Source organism: Pinus tabuliformis, chromosome 6, assembly GCF_031772625.1.
Source record: "Pinus tabuliformis cultivar Carrire ecotype Pingquan chromosome 6, CPIR1, whole genome shotgun sequence".
Taxonomy (NCBI): Eukaryota; Viridiplantae; Streptophyta; class Pinopsida; order Pinales; family Pinaceae; genus Pinus; species Pinus tabuliformis.
Window position 1 is genome coordinate 1,974,796,690 of NC_142292.1, and position 6,000 is coordinate 1,974,802,689.

The following is a 6,000-nucleotide window of genomic DNA, read 5'->3' on the forward strand; positions in this document are numbered from 1 at the left end:
GCAAATCACTTGAATATAGGATCAATGGCAAGGTATGAGGTGATTTCCAAAGCCCATTCAAAGGAGAGGCCCAAATAATGGCTTAATGCTTCAAGAAGAGGCTAATGTATCTTCAAGAAAATCCTATGAGGAGACCTAGACCTAGGGCTAATTATTTTCAATGATGATGAGAATTCCTAAAGTCAATATTTCTAATATTCCTCACTTGTGATTAATATGCCTATATTAGGATTCACAGTGAGGAAAGGATGGCTCATTCAATGCAAATATTCAATCAAAGAATGAGCTTTGGGAGGAATCGAATATGACTTTCCACGAAAAACCCCTCGAAAGAGATACTGTACGAGACCTAGGGTTGAGTGATATGTCGAGATAAAGGCTCATCGAGATCAAGATAGATAAGAGAAAATGTTTTGAATGATAAGCTATAACTTGGAAACCTTCAAGAAATAACCAATTCAAATTAGCTTTAAGGGTTCCCACTTGGTTTGATAGCCAGGGCATCAATTTATTTGAAATTACAATGTTAGAATTGGTTCAAAATTGGAGGATGCCTAGAGGAGACATAAATGAAGAGATTTGTCTGGACGGAATCCAAAAATTCATCCTCCCAAAAATTTTGCACCAAGCCCTAGAAAATCTCCTTATCCTTAGAGGGACGAATAAAAGAGATGAAAGAATGATATTTCGTTGAGTTAATGTGATCACCAATGATCTAGGACCAGTGCCTAGCTATTGGGAGTATTGAAGTCAAAATGATCAAGATTTGGGAACTTCACTCTTCAAGGAGGCCTAAAGAAGCAACTTCACTATCTATGGATGCAGCTACACGAAAAATTTAGATTTTCACATTTTGATGTCAATTATTATGGAGTTTCAAGGATGAAAATGCAAATTATCCCCTAGGAACATTCTATCTTTCTTTGTCTAATGAGTAACACATGCAAAAATATCCAATAGTTTCAATGATTCCTCTAATTCACATTAATTAGGGAACATTATTTCACCATATGAAAATAATTCCATGCATTTGACATCCATTAAAATATAAATATAACATTATATTGCACTTACAAGACAAATAAGAGTATATCCATCCACAATATTTCCAATAAGAAGCTCGAAGAGAGATAACAAAATATTTCCACACATCAAAATGAATTTATTCATCCAAAATCATTCCACAATTACAGGTCCAAATTCTTTAGAGAGATATCCCAAATCCAAGTGATGATGAGAGGTGAAATGGTCCTCTCTTATGTTTATACACTCCTCTAAGGAGTTTGAATGGCATATTCTAGCCTAATGATGCACCTAACAATAAAATAATGGCAAATAAAAATACTTCAGTGACAAGCCCACCAAATTGTTCCGCCATAAGAATAATTAACCTCTCAAGAGGGCTGAAATAATAGATTAATAGCTAGGAGGGCCCTTGGAAGGCCAAATGAAGTACCTCGTTTATCAAAATGAGGTGGTTTCCAATAATAGTGATGAAGGGGGTGGCCCCTTAATCTCCACGCAAATGACCTATGGTGCCCCAAAGTGGCTATGGGGCCATAAAACCATCCTCATGGGTATCCAATTGAATCAAACAACCATGTATCCCATCTGCAAGGGATGGAACAATGATGAAAACCCTCTCTTTGCCTCCCATGGTGAGACACAACCCCATCTGGGCCCTAGATCAACTTTCAAGTGTGTGGTGCGAGTGTGTAGCCGACTGAGAAAGTTGGTCCAGGTGCATCATCATCATCAAATAAGTAAGAAACGAGCAAGCAATGAATGGCACTAAATAATCCCATGGCATGGTAATCTTCTCTCTACTATAGTGGAGGGCCATGGCCCTCAACGCACACCCTACAAATGCCAATATGACTCTTTGGAGGGTTTGGATCCCGTATAGGGAGACCAAGCCCCAAGTTGAAGACCCACCTACAATCATGTATAAGATCCAATGTGTCTCCTCACCTTCTAGTACAAAAAATCATTGGTGTAATTGAGCAAATGAACTTACAAATCATCGAACCAAATGAGCACTTCATAGCGACATGCCCTTCCATATTGGGCTTTAGAGTGTATAGGTGTCTCTAAGTTTAAGAGGTTAATTGAGGACCCTATTAGGTGGTTTTAACCTCTAAGGGAGTGACATGTCCATGGTATATATGTCATATGGTTGGTGTCATGTGATATGATGATGGAATAGAGTGGGGCATGAGGGGAGGACTCCAAGACACATATCATGGTACAAGGGTAGCTATGATGAGGGAAGTCCACACTTGGGTGTCTAGATGTAGGGGGGGAAATCATGGTACAAGAGTTACCTCGACCTTTTTTTTTCCACCCTTCTTCATATGCCTTTTGCCTTTTATTAATTTTTCTTGTATAACTGCTCTAGGCTCGAGGGAATGAGAGCATGATGCAAATGATATAGCAATGAGTAACCCCTTTAAGATTGGGAAATACATTGTCCACCAGGGGTTGGGACAATTAGGGGTTCCTTAGTGATACAAGGGGGAAATATAGGGGCCATATGAACCAAGGTGATGGCTATAATGATAGGGGGTAGGGTTCACGTTAGATTTTTCCCAAGTGCTAAATTTGTATTTCTCGACCATGTTTTGCATTTTATTGTACATTTCCTATTGAGTGGCCAAATTATGCTTTTTATTTTATTTTTAGCTACATCAAACCCCAGGGCATCATTTCAGGCCTAACCCAAAGTGTGTACAAGGGGATAGGGAGGCTAACTCCTTGTGGACCCAATGGAAAAATTTGGACCCAGATGGGAAGTATGTGAAAATGGGCTATAGTGAGTGGAGGGGAGTGATGTATGTGGTGTTGGAATTGAGACCACGCAACAAAAATTGGGATTTCCCATGTTGTGACACTCCTAAAGCTAGTAGCCAATAAAGGAGATCACATGGGACTATGATATAAGGTTAACCACCAAGTTGGACAAAGGGATAAGAGTACAAACCAAGCCCATTCTTTCTCCCAAATACCCCCACCAATCCATGCCTAGGTGTGTCCATGATAAGTAAGCAAAAGCACCCAACTACATAATGAAATCCATACCTTTGGGGTTAGAAGGCCCACCTTAAAACATGTGATCATAACAAATGGGCAAGGGTACATAATAATTGGATCAGATGGCAGAGATGGTAGCACATTGAGCTATCTGGTGGCTGCAAGGGGTTGTTTATTGTTGGCTAAAAACAATCGAGGATAAAAATTTCTCCTATGGGTGTCACCTATTGGTGGTGGGTAACACATCCCACCTCACATACAACAACATAAAAAGGGTTTTCCAAAACTAGACATGTTATTTGTATCATTTTGCACTAAGAAAACTAACAACAACCAAGAGAGTGTTTCTCAATTACAATGAGCATATTTTAGTAAAGGTGAGAAACTTTTTAGCATTTTAAGTTGGATATAAAATGTTAAATTTTTTGGGGGTGTTGTCTGTTGAAACCTATGGGGTCTCTTTTTGTCTTCCTCAATCTATCTACTCACCTCCATCCCCAAATCAATTTGAAACACAAGTGGTTAGATAATACACTTCCCACTCATTGTCTAGCTTATGTTAGAGCTATATTTAAGTAGACCAGCCTATGTTGCTTCATATATTATGCTCTACATAACAAAAATGTAGAGGTCATGGTTTACATGTTATTTTTGTGTATTCTCCTAAACCTTAATGCACATAAGATTTTCTCTACTTTTGGCTATTTCCAAAAAGGAAATTCACTTCATCTTTGCAAAATAGTGTTATTGATGCAGGAGCATCGACATTAGCCAGCAATGTGGAGGATTGTCCACATGTTGTGGCTAATCACAGTTAAATTCATTTGGTGTTACCGAGAAGGATGACTTCTCAAATTGTTAGTTATTGTAATAAATAAGGCATTGTTTTATTTAGATTGGGGATAAGATTTGTTAGCTTAGGTGTGCATGAAAGCTAAGAGATAGAAGATTGTTGTTAGATCTCTTAGAAATAGAATATTATTGTTAGATTTTGTTAGAGAAATTATGGAGTTAAAAATGGGAAAATATAATCGTGTAGGGGAGGGAGAGTGAGGCTGGGTGTGGAGCGAAAAGCTCAAAGTGTATTTTGGATTGTATCAAAACAGAGGTCATCACTACAGTGTAATCTGGCAAGGGCGAGACCCTGTATTTTATATATGAAATAATCCAGTGTTTGTGCAATGCTTTGTTTATGCGGTCGTGAAGGCTTTGTATGTTGATTGTTTTTTTGTTCTCCATACAATGCGATCTGCTTGTATTGTTATTAATAAATTGTAAAGAATTCTTGTACTCAAAGCAAATCCAAGTTAATTAGAGTTCGCGAATGGAAAGGCCCATTTACACAACGAATTGATGCCGGAACCCCCTTAGCGGAGTACTGGGCGGACTTGAAAGATTATTCAGATTGATTGTGGACCAAGTCGGGTTCAGAATTACCATCACATCGGTATATCGACGATGACAGAGCGATATCATATCGGAACATTTAAGCGATGAGTGCGGACCCGATATAATATATATCGGGTTGAATTGCTAGATCGGGTCCGGATCTATATTGGTAGACGCATATATGTGTATAGCGCGTCGAGCGATCGTCGATTGCGACGAAATATTATTGGGCGGAGGTGGATGCGATAGAACCATTAATTGTGGCAAAGTGGAGATCGGGTCCGCAACCTCATCGGGGTCATCGGGACCGCGGCATGTGTTTATGGTTGTAACAGCCGATATCAGACCTGGCGAAATTGCAAAGGTATATATATAATTTGAAGTACGGGCGTTTTAAAAAAAAAGCGGGTTTTTGTATGTTCCATATAGTTTTATATATATATGTGGGCGCGGGTGTAGAAAGGGGTTTTTATATATATATGATTCCCATGTATTTATGATGGGTCATTCCCGATTCATGTAATATGGTGCTTGCGAGCTTTAAAGCTTGGGTGGTGGCTTCTGATGGGTGATTAAGAGCGCTGATAAAAAGGTGGCTTTGATTCCTCATATGTCCATGGTCATAAAAGGCTTAAAGCCTTAAGCGCTTCCGATAAAGCCTGTGGGTTGTTACCATAGGTCAAGGGCCGATTTTTATTAAGAAAAGGGGATTTTGGGTAATATCCAAGACTACCTTTTCATCAATTTTTGGTATCAGAGCAGAAGAGATAGTGTTTATAGTAAAGATGCCGCCAAGGAGAGGAATTGGTCGAGGGAGACCAGAACCAAATGCAGTTTTGATAGAAGAAGTGCGGAGTTTGCGTGCACGAATGGAGGAAATGGAGACAACCCAAAGAAGAGCGCCTGACGAGGGAGCTGGAAGTCCTGCAGAAGAATCTGATACAGATGTGGAAGCAGAAGAAGAGAATGAAAATATCAAAATCCTGAAGATGCTGGCAAAGGTTGGAGGCAAACCTAAAATGGAGATTCCTATGCATGAAGGGAGTCTGAATGCCGATGAGCTCATGGATTGGATCAGATCCATAGATCAGTACTTCGATTATGAAGAGGTTGAAGAGAACAAGAAGGTAAAATTTGCAGTCACTAGATTGAAAGGTCATGCAGCCATCTGGTGGGACGAGGTACAGACATCAAGAACGAGAAAAGGGAAATCTAAGATCAAGCAGTGGGATAAAATGGTAAGTAAACTGAAAGCCAAGTTTTTAAGCAGATGCAAAATCTGAAGCAAAAAGGAATGTCTGTTAAAGAATATACTGAAGAATTTTACAGATTAAGTATCAGAACAGGGCATGTAGAGGATGATTTGGAAAAAGTAGCTAGATATGTTAATGGGCTAAGGTATGATATCCAAGATGAGATTGGTCTATTAAGTCTGAAAACTGTTGAGGATGCCTATCAAGCAGGATTGAAGGCAGAAGAGAAGATATTAAGAAAACAAAGTCAAAGGAACAGAGGAAAGAGCTCAGCAAGAGGTAGAGTAGCTGGCCGATCTAGAGGAACACAGCATCAAATTGACATAGG